Source organism: Phasianus colchicus, chromosome 6 (assembly GCF_987193195.1).
Source record: "Phasianus colchicus chromosome 6, bPhaCol1.hap1.1, whole genome shotgun sequence".
In the NCBI taxonomy this organism is placed as follows: Eukaryota; Metazoa; Chordata; class Aves; order Galliformes; family Phasianidae; genus Phasianus; species Phasianus colchicus.
Window position 1 is genome coordinate 35,424,766 of NC_143441.1, and position 17,493 is coordinate 35,442,258.

The 17,493-nt window shown below is 37.9% G+C and overlaps 1 protein-coding gene across 2 annotated transcripts in view; it reads right to left on the reverse strand.

Moving 5' to 3' along the window:
* NEBL (nebulette) overlaps positions 1-17,493 on the reverse strand; it is a 246,448-nt gene that overhangs the window by 174,074 nt on the left and 54,881 nt on the right. The window lies entirely within an intron of this gene.

Below are 17,493 nucleotides of genomic sequence, written 5' to 3' on the forward strand. Positions count from 1 at the left end.
TCTTTACCATTGTCTGCAGAGACCAACAGGACAATTCTTTTTTCAATAGAGTGAATAAGAGTGTCTTTAACTGCATTTTCTTGGCATAGTCACGTGATGAATACAGATTAAATGCTTTAACATTTTAATGTTTTATAGAAACTCAAAAGTTACATAAAATTTGTGCAGATGGAATATCATGGTGCAGAAACCTGAAGAACCAAGCCAGATTGTACTGCCATTTCAGGTACAGAAATTTAAATCCTTTAGTAGCAAGTATGTCAATACACTGCTATACATAGAAGAAGAATCATATATATTACCAAAGGTTGCAATGGCTCAGAACTGCAATCTGTCAGTCATCTTTTTTTTTATTTTGAATTTTTACACATTTATAACATTATTATTTTCTTTGGCATTTCAGACATCTTTAATAGTCAAATCCTACTCATTGTATTTAAAATTAATTTATAGAACCATGATTTATTCATTTTCATGAATTTATCCTGCAAATTTACAGTTAAACAGAAAACTATATTATAAGAAAGACCACCAAAACAAGGAAATAATAAAAGTAGACAGGCCATCCCAAAAAGAAGTATTATTATGAGGCAGCAACACTCCAAGGAATCTGATTCTTACTTTTGAGAACCTTCAGTGTCAAACCAAAAGATTCAGTTTACATTTATATATATGAGTCACTCACTCATTCAGTTACAGCTTCTCAGATCTGTCTACTCATCCACTTTTGCCTCTAACATTTCAAGGGTAAAACAAAACAGGCACGGTAGATTAATTTCTACAGAGGGACTAATCTGTAGATAAGAAAGAGTCCAAAGACAGAGGAGGATATACAGTATCAAACATTTCCATGATCAAACTCAAGATTATCTCTAATGTGTTCCTTCAGAAACTAATTCAGTCTGTACAGCTCCATCAGAAAATTTCTGTGCTTTGAAATTATATATGGTCTTTGTAATCAAAGCTGTAAGATTTATTTTCTGTTTACAAGTTTTATTTCCTTGATGTGTATGGTTTTAATTTAATCTGGTAGATGGAGGATTAACACCACAGCAAGTTTAAGAACTTAAGGAGAAATGTATTCCCACCCATTAGCCACTTGTCTAGGCTAGACCATGTAACTGAAAACTATAAAAGAAAAAAACAAACAAACAAAAAAAAACCCTAGTCATGCCATCATTCAGCCTATTCCCCTGCTATTACAACTAAATCCTTCCAAGCCTACCAAAACTGTAACTCTGGCCACAGAAATCAGTGCTTCCTGAGAAAGGTTTCCTTCAGCACGTGCAAAAAGAGAAATGTTGTGTGCGCTGCAAGAGACATCCGCCTGTATTCCTTTTCAGTCCAAGGGCTTCAGCTCATCCAGACGATGCCAGACTTAGCCAGAGCTCCAACAATACACAAGGGGACAAAAGTAGACTTTACTTAGATGACACAAAATGGAATCAGCACTTGCATGAAGCAAATAGTATCAGCTCAATGTTATCCCCTGTGACTGAAAGATACTTCTATAAGTGTGGGGATTTTTCCCCTCTATTTCATCTCTTCTATCTTACCCTTCCTTTATCTGTATAGAAGAGAAAGACAAAAGCCAAAGTGACCATCAGGAGGGTCATGAGCCCCATTTGGAAGGCAGCAATGGACAGATGGAGAAGGCAGTGAGCCACCTCACAGCTAGGGTCTGCAGATATCCAGGGAGGATTGTAGCAAGGAGCAGAGTGTGATGTGCTCTTAAGGAAAAGCAGCCTCTCAGATATCCAGAGAAAACTCCTGTAGATGACAGAATCCTTGCCCCTTAAAAAAAGCCATTGCCACACACACAATTCAAACATGATCCAGGCACATGTAGAACGCCAAAAGCTTTCCCATAAACTTTCATAGCACTGCTTTTTAAAATGATTGCATACCATGACTCTGGTACTACAGGCACAACAACCACCTGTACTCATCTCCTTAATGTGGAGAGCACAGAGTGGGAGCCAACTTGGGTGGGTTTTTGCCAAGACCTGTGTGAAATCTGCATGTGACACTGGAGCAGGTGTCACAATCACAGCCCACAGACTCTCTTGGCAACAGCAGCAGGGACATTTTTGTAAAGCCAGCATCCTAAATTATCCTCCTCTTTATTCTGAAGCATATGAAAGCAAACCCTGTCCCTATCCTAAATCAGCTTTTATTTCTGATCCTTTGCAAATGAAATGGTCGGTTCCACAATCAGTACTGAGAAGCTCCCAGGTATCAAGAAGCAGAACAAATCACTGAGGCACTGATGTATTTAAGGTCACTACTGATACAGAAACAATAGTTCCATTTCAAGTGGAAAAGGTATTCTTCATCTTGAACCAGTGGTGCTCTACTATGCTTCAAATTACAATGTATACTGGTTACATTAGTATCTATACTTGAACGTAGAAATAAACAGTATCCACAACTGAAATGAAAAAACCTGCTGATGTTGAACTCAGACTTTACATTGATCTTATTAACTATTTATCACAATGTATTACCGTGATTTAAAAAAAAAAAAAAAAAAAATCATTTAGAAAAATCAGATTAATAAAGCATTCTGCTTGGGTTCATAATTTTAACTATAGCTGATTTATGAAGCCACCCACAAGGCTTATCAACCAGAACAACATGCTTTTAGAGTCATCTTGCTTCAAAACCACTAAAAAACAACAGTGTTAAATTTAAATGCTACCTCAAGCATTCACATCTGTTTTAAGCCTACTGATACTGTATATTCAGAATCACTAAAATTATCAGTATTCAAGACATTATCTGAAAACTATTATCTGAGAACTACGCATTGTAACATTGCATAATTTTGACGGAAATATAAGGCTTCTTAAATAGTTTTAAAGTGATCAAATCTGCTTCTTATCTGTTAGATTAAGACTATATCATATCTCATCAGAATGGTCTGAATAAGGATGAGTAAATGGGTGGCAACAGTCTTTAATTCAAAAGGCTCATGGTGATATTGCAGCTCCTGGTAATCCGTTGCTCAGTTTCCCTTTGTCTGAGATGATGTCTGAGAAAAGCAGAGAATTGGTTAAAGAGGTTGATGTCATGCCAGCTATTTAATAGCAGTGTCCAAAGGATGTTTGTTTTAAGTCTTTGTCTAAGTCTAAGTCTACTTAGCAATATGTCTTACTACGCTAATGCTATTAGGATTAATCCTGTATAAAGACCTATACAAGAAGGTCCAGAACAAATCAGCATACACAGTATGGTGTTTCTGCTATGTACTGTATTGCTAGCTTCAGCTGCACAGCTTGATAAATAAATTAAATCCCAACTCAATCTCTGTTTCTCTGAGAAAACTCCTTCACTTTTGAGATTTGGAAACAATAAGAGCAAAACCTTCAAGGATTCAGGAAACCACCTGAAAGTCTAACAGCTTTTACAATGACTAATCGTAGAAATTTTTCCACCTACTTGTTTACTTGTAAGGCTTTCATCAGCTTTTCCACACTTTCAAACCAACAAAAGGAATAAAAAACATGTTCTGAGAGATAATGGGATGAAGACTCAGCTTTTCCTGTTCTGAAAAAGGTCAGATTCAAAGCTTGAGATAAATTCAAGCCTATTCTGAAAGTAATATGTTCATGCCTCACTCTTGCTCATTCTGATCTAAGACATGACTAAGAATGTTTTGAATATATTTTCTAACTGTAATGTTAACTGTTCAGTGGCAGAATTACAACATATAACTAGGTTCCTGCCAAGTTATCTCTTCTCTTAGAGTATCCACTTTTAAATTGTCCACGACATACAAATGGTCATATCTTTCAAACAGAGAATATCCACAGGCTACACAAATGAAAATTATTTCCCTCTTCCTAAGAATGACAGCTTCATCAGAACTTCTCAGAATACCAATTACAATCACTGTCCACCACATTAGACTACCTATGCTCTCCTAATTTTTGTTTGTAACAACTGATCTTCAAATTAAAGTCAACTCTAGAAGACAGAGGTTAAGAAAAATAAAGGAAAAGGAAAAAAATAACTTGTTTTCAGTTGCAGTAATGCAGACAAATAAAAAATATATATTATTTAAAAAGTAAATCAATATTAAATCAATTACAAAAAATGTATACTGCTTTTACAACTAGCATTTCAGTATAGTGTATGCAAGTGTTTCAAACTACAGCTGAATAGTAGATAATGATGCAGTGGTTTGGATGCAACCCAAACTCACAACTAAAGGATATGCAAGCAAGTTCCTTCTTAGACCTCTAAGGGCCCAATTTGTTAATCATGATCTGAGCTCACATCCACAATATAACTGAATTCAGCACAAAAACACAGAGAAGAAACACAGATCACCAGTTAACTTTCCAGTAAGAAAAATAAGATGAAATAATTTACCCAGGAAGAAGACCAGATATTGAACTCTCTTCAGCCAGGCAGTGTTTGGGCTGGCAGTTTACCACCAGGCTTGAAGACTCATGGGACTGCCTTCCACTCCTTACTTTGAAACCATGCCATTGTACAGAAAAAAAATGTAAGATGTGCAGTGACAAAGAAGGCAGCAGCAGCAGGGAAACCTTGCCCACAGCTGACTACTTGCTTTGAAATTCTTGCTCTGAAGCTCTGGGATTTCCCTGGGTTTTCTTTTTTGTTTTGAACATTCTGTTCAAGATCATTTATCTATATGAGATTATAAAGGATTTTGGATGACAAATAATCTAGGTAGTGGGTAATACAGCTTTGTTACTGTAGAACTCAGGCAATGAAGTAGGCAAGGAAGATTTGACAATTCCCCTAAACCAACTTTGAAGACAGAATTCTCTGTAGTTTCTATCACCTACCCTGCTATATGAATAGCAAATATTCTGGCTGCAATACGTTTGTTTCAGAAAATGTTTTTCCATCTTCATCCTTTGATGTTAAAGGGATTTGCTTTTTGAGATATTTAATTAGTGCATCTGTATTTCTTATTTAAAGTAAAAGAGAAGGTTGTTGCAATATGCTAGCTAACTACAAGTTAACATTCATGAGAAAATTCCCCTAGAGAGATGAGTTCGTATCGGTTGGAGATTTAGAAAAGAGTAAGCTCCATGAAAAAATGTTAGCAAGGATATTCCACCAATCTTCCCAATCCTCACTTCTGGAACAAGTGGAAGGCCACAGATTAGTCTGTCCTACAACCAGACACACATCACCCAACACTATGTTACCAGAGTGCCATTTCATAACCTGTCTGCAGAGACTTTTATCTGGGGCTGTTTACAATAGTTAAGTATAGGGACCACATTAAATATTCTGACAGTATCTGGCCCCAGGGCACAGGTCAGTGTCTTGGTGTCCTCTGCTAGTCATATTTTTCCTATCTCATATTTCTCACATTCATTCTTTTAACTTTTTTTCCCAGATTCAAATAAATACATTGTTAGGGAGACATGCGAGTTGCTTCTTGAGAAATTCAGGGCTAAACTTTTTCATTTTTAAAGATCTTAAAAAATACAACAGAAAGGAACATCCAGTTCATATTTAGGAAACTTACCATATAATAAAAAGAAGTGGTATAATACATCCAGCTAGAATACAGATTCAGGGGAAAAAAAAAAAAAAAAAAAAGTAAAATCCCAGCACCACAGACTTCAGTAGCAGAACACTCCAAATTATCAATGGAGCCAGGCTCTCACTTTTTCAATAATTTACTTTCAGATTTAGCTATTCCTCAGCTATGGATGGCATTGCTTGGGGAAATAAATGAATCTGTAACACACTGAAAGCTACAGGGCAGCCCTGAGCTGTGCAGGAACCCGCCGGCACCATATTAATGGACACAGACAGCAGACTGAAAAGCAAGAGCTGCTGTCGGAGTAGGATCTGCAGAACATGATCAAAAAGCTCAAAGAAGGCATAGGCAACTCTAGCAACATAAAGCAAAAAATAAAAATACTGACTGGAACAGCAAAATCTGCAGATTTTCTCTTTAAGAACACTGGTAATATGACACACAGAGATACAATAAAAGCAGTCTACTCTGCACAGGCCCAAACGCCCAGTCTGACTACTTCAGCACAGCCTGGGATGCTTTGTATTTATGAAACCTGGACAGAGCTAGTAGTTTGCTCAAGTTCCAGGGTTGACCAGAGTATAATTCATGACTCCAGCAGTGACAAATTTTCTTATAAATTTCCTAAATTTTCTTGTCTATTAATGTACCACCAATGAGTTGGCATCTCAAGCAGCACAACATTGAAATAGGTGAGTAGGTTCTAAATTCTGCTCTTACTTTCAATGTGCATGCACTTTTCTTCCCCTTAATTCTGGAATATTTTTCAAGCAATAAGAATCTTTAGGCCAAAGACTATTCATACAAATGCTTTCTCTGCTTGCCATAAGCCAGCATTTTTGTACATGGGTAAGTCCTGGGATTCCCATCTTACATATGAAAACTACCAAATCTGGCTGGGCCCATGTTTTATGGGGTCCTTTCTGCCCCATACTGTAATTTCATCACCTGATTTCTAATCACAGATATGTATACATATATAATTTTCACAAATCTTCATCAGGTTGTGGAATCTAATTTTATTTAGTGAAATGTGTCAATGGCTATGTAGGTAATTTATTTAACCATTTTCTTTAAAAAATTAATTCTATGTTACATGAAATGGCATCTTTACAGTTAGACTAGTTTAAAGAACATTCAACCCCTGATGTTCCAACACTATATCTCATCTACTCCCACCCCTCACTCACAGTAAAGCAATTAATAGAAAGTCAGTGATACATTGCAGCACTGTATTTGTGATGATCAATTCTTCTGCGCTTCTGCTTTTACAATTAGCAGTGTAGGGCAAGCTTTCTCACAACTGATGAACGACACAAAAAGCCCACCCAGCAGCAGGAGCTCAAGATACGCTAAAAGTGACCTCCCTTAAAATGTTAATCACTGTGAATTTCAGATTTATTTTCATTAAATACCATGGCATTAACAAACAAAATATACAAGATAAAAACTGTATTCACCATATGAATATTGGAAAAATATTGGTTCAGCGCTGCGATAGCATGTTTACAAAGGAAAATTCTGTAGGCAGTAAACATCATCACCCATCTGGTGTAGCCCTAAGTGACTCTAAATCCTGAGAAGCTGACTGTAAATCAAGCTCAGTTTCAGGATTTACATCTAACTCTCATCTTCTCTGTGCAGAAACATTAATCCAGTCAGGTAACACTTGTAGCAGAAATTAAATCTACTTTAAGGAAATTCCAAGTGACTTCTCTTTCTTGCTTGGAATTAGAGTCTCACTCAATTGATGACTATTAAAAAAAAATAGTTTCACCCCTGAGTTACTTTTTTCTATGCATCATTATCAGTATTTTCTACTGCATCCCCATTGTTGGCATTCTAGATAGTCAAGGCACTGTACTCAAGAAACACTTCAACTTCTCTAATTTCAGTCATCCATTTTTGTCATGCTGAGGAAATCTCACCACTAAGTACATCTTATAAACAGATGCTTAAGATCTTAAGATCAAGCATTCAAAAGCTCCTAGATAAGAGGAAATATTCAATATGGGGACTGAAACTGAACATTTAAATTTAAATGTTCAGTTTGTTATACAAACCGCATATAGAAATGGAAGTAGAACTTGAATCATTCCTAATAACAATTTTTTCTCTCCCAGTTTTTCAATGCAAAAAGTACAACAGAAACTTTATTCAAAAAATGTGATGATAAAAATGAAAGAATAACATCAGAGACCAAGAAAGACTACTTACTTCAGTTTTCAAGACAGTAACTGACTGAAAGAATATTTGCTACTAAAAACTGAAATGTCCATGTATTCATTGAAAAATTATTAGGTTGTATGCCAGTAAATCACAGCTGTAATGAAACTAGACTACAGCCGTTGTACTCATAAAACTGAAGGAAGAAAACTAGTTTCAAGTTCAAAACCCAGGAAACCAAATATGGAAGTAGGTGTTTTTTTCCTATTTTCCAGCTTCCGTGTTGTCTATCACATAACTCTTCTATGTACACTGACTAGCTTTTAATTTTATGCTTTTCTTTGTTTGTTTTGCAAAGCTATGAAGCCAAGCAACGGAAGACAACTCTTCAATGCTTCCGAATTTCAAACTTATCTTTTCCAGACATGGGAAGTAGAACCAATAGGAGCAAAGGGACACTAAAAACCAGCTAGAGGATAGAAGAGAAACAAGTGCTAGACAGACATCATAATTCTTTGAACATGTAGAATAACTGTTTAGATGGCAATCAGGATGGGGAATCTAAGGCTCCTAAAAGCCAAAAGGTAACTGCAAAGACAGCTTGCCAACCCTGAGACACAACTGACTTGCCTCCTTGAGAACTGTGGGTATCATCCTGAAGTGAATAGTGATCCATATTACATACTGATCCCTTCAAAGGGACTTCTTCTGCAAGTTACTACAGAGAGAGAACTAGTATGTTGTAATCTAAAAGCAGCTGGAACATTATTTATAAAAAAGGCGGGAGGAGATGAGAAGTGAGACAGAAAAAAATTGTGTTGAATGTCTTAACAGTGTTACCTCTTTGACTGTAATTGCAATGTTAAGTATTTTTCCTCTAAAGCTGTGCCAACACCAACAATTTCAAGCTACTAGCAAAAAAATAAGTAAATTAAACAGAGTTTACACACGTACCAAAATAAAATATGGAAAAGCTAGGTTTTTTGCCAACTAGAAAATGACAAAATTAGTAGGGTGGAGATGGCATTCTGTTTTTGCATTTCTAACAGGGTTGCCAAATAATAGATTATACAAACTCACAGTTGATTAAAAAAATTTTTTCCTTTTTTTCAGAATCAAAAATTAAAAAAAGTTGACCTGTAGTTGGGCAGCAGTTTTACTTTTTATTTCTTTAGTAACTATTTCTTTCTTAGCAGAATTCATAGAGGCTTGGGATTTTGATGTTTGGTTTTTTTGTGTTTCTTTGTTGTTGTTTGTAATTCAGCAAAAATTTCAAATCAGGTAATACTTTACATAAAAATCCTTGAGAAAACATGGATCTGTATTTTATATTATATATATATATATATATATTATAATTTCAAAAACAAAGTAGTTGCTTGTTCACATATTATAAACTTTAATCAAGTACATTATTTGTGCAGTTTTATGAACTGTCCCTCTTGTAATGTATACACTTACATAAAATAAGTTTAGCTAAAGAAAAAATAAAGTTAGCCTACACAAGAGTTTCATAAAATATAGCTTATGCTATACTCACACCTTTACAAAATTACTGTATAATACATCCAGATTTTGCTTGCAAATGAATACTTTCTTCCTGCTTTGCCTTATTCTGATGAAGTAAGGGCATATAAAAGATTACACTGTAACTTTTTAATGTAAATCCTTGGCAACTGACATTTTTGGCATAAGTTGTCATGCTAAACGCAATATACAGTCCACGAACACCAAATCTAAAGAGTACATAACTGAGACCAAACCACAGATGTTTCTTTATTTACTGAGACAAAGCAACAGCCAGGTAGCATATTTTCACACAATGTCTTGCAAACACCCCCAGAATTGCTGCACACATTATGCATTCTGTTCCTTATGGTCTGCTAACTATTTTCAGTAGAGTTGTGTAGGATCAGGTGCAGCTACATAAATGCTCTGCCAGTATTGCTACACAACCTGTAATCTCCCTTCTACTTGTTGCTTTCTCTGTTTTCTCACTGCTGGGAGTAATCCACCACCCTTGGAGTATTGTGTTGGTCTCACAGCTCTTCATTTTTTTAGGCATATGTCTAAGTTTTAGACAACAGAGCATGAGCCTTCTCATCGCGTCCTCCGACACAAACCCTAAATCTCACAGATAGAGATGTTTCAGAAATCAAACTGTACTGGATGCCAGTTGAGGTCTTATTCACAAGTTCCCACAGAGAAAGCTATTCAAAAAAGAGCTTGATGCCATCCCATGAGCTTTTCACAGCACAGCCTGAGGCCCACCACCCTCCTGTAGATCTGCTTCTTCCAATAGCTTTGGATGAAAAGGCAAATAAACTTTTCCCATCTCCTATTTTGGAAAGAGAAGAGCTGAATGGTGCTGATACCGTAACAGAAGGAGCTTTCTTAGGATGCAAAATAGTCCCCAAGGGAACTTTAAGTTGAATTAACATGTAAAAGGAATGCAAACTATTCCTAAATCAGTTTACAAAGGTGTTGTTCCCAAAGTATAACCCAAGTATTTGAAAGTAATTTCCATAAACTGTGTAGAAATTCAACCTACACAAGTGAAAAGGTGCAATGTCACACCATTGGATTGAGCAAAACAAAAAGTGACATATGAGATAGAGAAGAAACCTAATCATGGAAAATCCAGGTGATAAACATGAGATGAAATGAAAAGCTTGTGCTTCAGATCACACAGCATAATGGTTAAATAGTATTTACACCACAGGAACACAAAAAACCTAGGGGTGAACTCAATCATGAAAAAAAGAAAGCTGGCAGATGTCATTGTCTGGGCCCTTTCTACACCTGTTACAAAATTCCTGCAAACACACCAGCAAGACTATCCATAAGCAGAGCCTTTAGAGAGCAACTGAATCAATTTGGAATAAAATGGAGGACATCTTTATAAGTAGGAGATAAACAGAGATTATAGGAAAGGGAGAGCACACTATTTGTAGCTGTTGTATTTAAGTTCACAATGACTTGCAGGAAATATGTCAATAGCTCAAGTTTGTTCATGAACACCTAAAGTTAGTCTCTTCGTTGAAAAACTGTTTCTTGCATTATATAAGACTGGTACCACCCCTTCACTGTCAGTGTAAAAAAAAAAACTATGCCATTCAATGATTACCTTCAGAAGTTAATAAATCAAAATTGCAAGATGGCAGAGATTCCTTTAAGCTGGTGGGGTTTACTTCAGCTGATATATCATTTGACAAAAATTTTCTTCTTTTTCTATTTCAGCACAGTGCTAATGACTTTCTCCACAGATTTTGTTCCAGTTACATACAGATTAGTAGTAAAAAAAAAAAAAAAAAAAAAAACACAAGGAAAAATAAAACACTCATTTTATAAATGTGAACAAAGAAACAGGAAATAATATAATTATTAATCAGCAACTTTAATTCAGATTCCACAGAATCACTAACCCCTCTATTGGATGTTATATATTCTTCTACAGATTTACTGATCACTTTGTACATAGTGAACCAGCTCGCCCTGCCTGTTCATAGAAGCTAGAATTGATTCCACCACTTTCTTGCAGGTCACTGAGGAAGAAGCCTGAAACCTCTGAAGCAGTTCAGCAACTAAACTGACCTGAGTAGCAGCCCACCCACACCACTGGTAAAGCACATGGCCTCCTTTATGGAAGTGTTTTAAGTTACACTACAAATATTTTAGATTCTAAAAATTCTGTATTTTCAGTATAACTCAAGAGCTAATATAATATTTAAAGCTCAAAGAGCCATATGTCTTCTGCCAAAACTAAACCTCTCTGCCAATGTCTCTTGGATACATAATCATTCTTTCTTTTTGTACTGAAATTATTCCTGGGGGCTTCATATGGATGTTGACACTCTAATACAATCTACAACCAGACAGGAGCATAGAGTATTTCCGCACATAGATTTTAAAGCAAGAACAAATGCACAATACAAAAACAGTTTCAACATGCAAACTAAAGCATTTCCAAGTGCTGAAAGCATCTCTTAACCATCTGCTACGAGCTGATACATTGCTCAAGTCTGCAGAAGAGCAGTTCTGCCAAGCTCCTTCAGATGCTTCTCCTCCCACACCTGAGCCTCTGCCTGATGGAGTTCTGTGTGCTTTCTCATCAAAGCCCAGAGACCAAGATTTCAAGGTGTTCAGTCACATCACTTCTTCTGAACTCAAGGTGACAAAGACCTCACCTTGGAAAGCTGAGGTCTCTCAGTGGCCAAGAAAAGCAAAGGGAAAACCTCTGCACACCAAGTGAAAACTAAAATATCTAGATGACAGCTAACCACACTCTGTATTTGACAAACTTCAACAGTTTCATTGAAATCCAAATAGTCCAAAATAAGTACCTGAACAAAAAAAATTTCATGATCCATACTTCCAGGGAAATAAAAAGATGCCTGTGGAAAAAGCTGGAGGGCATGCTGATTTAATCTGGCTTTGTCAAAGCTGTTAAAAACATGCACATTGTGCACTGCTCACCAGTGAAAGACTAAACGTTCTGTTTCAATGGAAGTTGGATATACTGTGAAGAATAGCTACAAAGAATAATGTCAGCAGAGAGCAGTTTAAACAACAGAATTTCTGCTCTGTAAGAAAAAAAATGGAAGAACACAGCATAGCTATTGCTGTTTGGAATTTAAAATATGTATTTAAATTTCCCACATAAATACTTTTATGGCCTTTTTCACTCTTTTAATGCAAGCCTTTTAATGTCTTCCCATGTGTTTTAATGTTCTTTTATATTTTATAAAGGAAGTTAACACTTGGAGACCAATCTCAGGGGGTTTCTGGCTCAGACACAATGTCTAGTCTCCTGGTTCCCCATCAGTCATTAAAGATTGATGAGGTCCTGCTCTGAAAATACATCTGAATCATGAGTCTGAAAGCACAGGAGCGAGAGCTTTGGCAAAAGATACATTTCTTGAGGTTGCTGGGATGACAGCTATGGATTCAGGCACCCAGACATTTAGGCTACGTCTGTGCTTTTAAATCAAAAAGCATCTAGCAACATTCTCCAGTACTGAAGCTAATTTGCATGGAGCAGCCTACATCAACTGCTCAACTCTTTTACCATCCAAAACAAGGTCACCACATCCAAACTGCCAAGAGAGAGCAAAAATGTTCTTGATCGAGCTCAGAATCGTATCTAGGAATTGTTTGGGATAGAGTAACTAGCACAGGTTAAAGCTATTGTGCCCGGCACCTTTTTAGCAATTAAACAGTGTAGTCAATTGAGTTTAATACCATATTTTAATTTGCTACTAGAGATGAAGCATAAATATCTCAGGTAGAGTTGTATCACTGGACTCCCAGCCTCTCTGCTTTCCAGGAAGAAACTTAAGAATGACTTCTGCTGTGACATTTCAACAATACCAACATACATTCTTCCTTGGCTTTCCCGCACCTTCTGGCCTCCATTTAGAAATCAGACTCAAGAGTTGAGACTTGATGGGATCTCTGAAAATCATCAAAGCACACTGAACTGGAGCAGGCTGCTAAGGACTATGCCCAGTTCCCTTCTGAATACTCCACAATGTGTTCAGCCATCTCACACTGGAAAATCACACTTACATTCGACTTTGCAGCCCTTCATTTTACTCAGTACATCTATGTCTTTCCTTAGCAGAGATCCCAGCACTGGTCAAAGCACCAGGGCTTGAGAAGAAGGGAAGGATCACCCAGCAATGCTCTTCCCCACTTAATAAATGAGGCCCTCCTTGCTACAAGGTTGCACTGTTTGCTCACATTCCACTTTTTGTCTTCCAGCATCCCCACAGGTGCTGCCTTCTCTGCAAAACTGCTTTCCAGCTGGTCCAGGCTGTACTGCTGCATGGGATTATTCCTCCTCAGGGGCAGGATTTGGCAATGCCCTCTGAGTTCCCAGTCAAGCTCCTGTCTGGATGGCAGCACACCTCTCTGTTGTATTTGCCACTCCTCCCAGTTTTCTGTCACCTGCTAACTTGCTCAGCATGCACTGTCCCATCACTCAGGTGAAATGAGGGCACTAAAAAGTGCTGTGCCCAGTATCATCCTTTGGGGTAGGCCGCTAGTGACTGGTCACCAGCAGAACTTTGTGTCACAGACCACTACATTCAGAACCAAGTTTCAGCCTGCATCGCAGCACATTTATCTAGCCCATACCTCCTCGGTTGGTCTGTGAGGATGATGTAAGAGACTGTCAAAAGCCACACTGAAGTTGAGATAAGCATCCATGCATGGTCAAAAACTTGGATTAGAAATCTCTGTATAAAACTAATCTTCCTTTACAGAATGAAAACCATTAACACTGAAATACTTTCCATCAAGATTTCCAAATTAATCCCTTCAGTGTAATCTGCATTTCATTGTCCATTGCGATTTTTTCAAAAACCCCAAATAAACCAGAATTCCATCTAAAGGACAGAATAATGACTCATTTTTACAGTTTCCATCTGCTTATACAAATGTTCATGGTTTGATTTCATGTGTATAATAATGACAATACGCTGAAGAGCTATCAGACTAGAGAGTTTAGTCATGAAAAAAAATAAAAAGGTAAAATGGAAGACATGACAACAACAACAACATGCTTTTAAAAGACGAGTGCAAGTACCCTGCTATTCACAACAACTTCCTGAGATGCTGTTGTCTTTGTTCTTTAATGCCCAGGATCAAAAGTGAAAATTATATATCCAGCATATACCTTTCAAATAATACTTAAACTGAAAAAAATTCGTATAATCACCAGTTTCTTGTAACTAGTGTGCTTTAATAGTAAATTTCACACTATTGAGAACTCTCATACAAAAATCACTTAGCTATTTTTCTTCCCAAAGGCAACAACTGCCAAGTAAAGTCAATGTGGGAAATACAGCTGCAAAAGATCATCATCAATGTAAGTAAAATCAACACTGAGATGAAGAGAAATCTTTCCAGTGAAACAACACATACTCTCTCAGTACCATTCCCTGCTTGTCCCTTTCTTCTGCCACTTGGTCTCTTCACAAACTTCCACCACTAAACCTTTGCTGTAGCTTCTTGGCTGAAAGTATGGGGAAGGAAACTATAAATGAACAAGGACTCTGACATGCCAGAAAAGTGTTCTGTTTCCAACAAAAATTCTTGTAAAAAGGGCCAGCGGTACAGCTAAGCATATGTACAATGCTCCCTGTGTGGTGCTGCATACAATGATAGCCTTGCATATGTCCCAGGATAGGTTACTCCACCACCAGGCTGACAACAGATGGAGGCAGAGGGAGACATACCAAGGTGGCATATTGATCGCTAGTAAAGAAGTGTCAACCATCTGCCTCCCACTACTTGCATGACAATGCAAGCTGCAGTTTAAAACTCCCAGTCTTTTTAGATAGCCTAAACCCTTTGCTCACACCCCCTGTGGGTTAATAGCTTCTCTTTGCACAGGAAGACACCTGGGGCTTCATTAGAAGGAACACTGCTAGTAGACTGAGTGAAGTGATTATCCCCCTCTGCCTAACATTCATTAGACCACATCCAGAATACTGCATCCAGAACGGGGACACCAGTACCAGAAAGAACAATGTCCTGGATTGAGATCAACAAGATCTACAGAGATAGTCAGGTAGCTGGAGCACTTACACTGCAATGACTGCCTAAGGGAACTGTTCATCCTGGGGAAAACATGGTTGCCATTTCATCAGTGGCATGAAATTTAGCAAGAGCAAACCCTGGGTGCTGTACCTGGGACAGAGCAATCCTGGACACAGCCAGAGATGGGCGCCAAGTGGCTGGAGAGCAGCTCTGCAAAAGGGACCTGGGGGTGCTGGTGAGAGCAGATCAGCATGAGCCAGCAGCACGTCCTGGCAGCCAAAGGGGAAAAACATATTTTGGGGGCATTAAACACAGCATAGCCAAGCTGGTCAAAGGAGGTGATTCTCCTGATCTATTTAGCACTGAGGTAAGCTCATCTTGAATACTGTTTGCAGGTCTGGGCTCCACAGTATAAAGAGGAAACACACCAACCACCACCTCACTGTGCTCACATCCACTGTTTCATCTCCATAAATATTCAGCAAGTATTACTGAATGTCAGTGGGTGCCATTTTTTCCACATGGAGGAATTCAGTTCCACATCTTTGCTTCCTGACCTCTTCTTTGTCAGACATCAATTTGTCAGACTGCCCCTCTGCTGCCATCTATCTCACAACAACAAAATGTAACGGAGTAATGGCTGGACGGTTCAGCCTCTACTGCCACACCACCAACTTCCACCTCTCCCATCATGAGCCAACCTAATAAAACAGGCATTACTTTTGGATCAGTCCTCATACATGTGCGCGCACACCTACCAAAAATTCCTCTGAGATCCCCAGCAGTCAGAAAGCACTAGAGCCACAGCTGACTTTGAAGGAAGCAAAGGTGGCCCAGAGTAAGCAGCAGCTGTTCCTAATGAATGCAAGCAGCAGGGGCTGACACTGGATCAGAAAGAAGCTGAAACAACTGGGTCAGCAGATTGAAGTGGACAGCCTGCTTTATGTGACTGCTATTCAGACCCAAGTATCATTGAGAAATACATCAGTGAGAACACAAGATAGCTTTCTAGTATTTTGCATCCAAGGAACAGCCAAACTTAGCTTAAGAAAGGGAAGTCCAGTTAAGACTTCTTACAGCAGTCCCCTCTTATGGACTACAGAGTGCAAAAGGCCTCTTGATAGCAAGGTAGCTGCACAGCACCTCGCTTATTTCCTGTGACACATGCCCCAGACACCAGCAAAAGGCAAAATATTAGATACAAGCAATAATGTAAATACTAACAGTTAAATTAATTAACTCCTTAACTGAAAGACTTCTTCAGTTATACTCTTCTCTGTATGTGGATCACATATCTATCAGAATCAAAGAGGAAATTTTCATAACTGCATTTTGAGGGATATCTTCTGAGAAAGGAAAAAAAAAATGCAGCGGAAATTAAAAGCACAGTACTTCTTTCAAATGTAGAACTATATATGCAGCTAGAACAAGAAATGCAGAATTATCACCTGTCTTTGGTCACTGGTATAACTTTAAGTTCCACCACCTACTTTTCTATTTATTTCCCCAGTGAATCTGAAAGCATAGATCTTGTAATGGATGCAACTCAAACGCACACACTTACCAAACATGGCCTAACCCATATTATTAGCCTCAGCTACAAGTCTCTAGGTAGAGCAGTCCTGTGTTTTCTATTTCCTTTCATTTGATTTGATCAGTTCAATTTGAGCTCTGTCTGCTTTTAAAGACAGATTTTACAAAGATTAGAAAACTAGCCTCCTGCTGAGAGGCTGTTGTTAGTCATCTGAATTGAGAGAAATACAAGAAAATCTGGATGGGAAAAAATGGTAGCACCATGACAAAGTACATATAGTTGTAACTCAGAACAAAAAATGGTGGGAGAGGACGGTAAAAATGAAGGCTCCAAAAAAACATTTACTGTTTCATAACTGAGGGAAGCAGAGAGCGGCTGGAGAACTGGGCATAACCTCCTGCCAATGCACTATTAACCGATAAAGTGGCAGAAATAGATGGAAAATAGGTCAACATTGCTAGAACAACATTTCAACATTGCTATCTTTTTTTCCAAAAGAAAAGAGGACAGGATGCTCTTCTAGAAACATGTGACAACATGGAATGCAAGCAAAGTGCAAGCAAATCTCTTGTGCTTTCTAGCATATGATCTGCCCTGCAATGTCAAGAAATAAGAACCTGACTATGTATCTCTGTCACTGGGAAAAAGAATATACGTGTACAGATCAATGGAAGCCACTCCCTGATTTATGGATCTCATATCCTTTCTAATACTT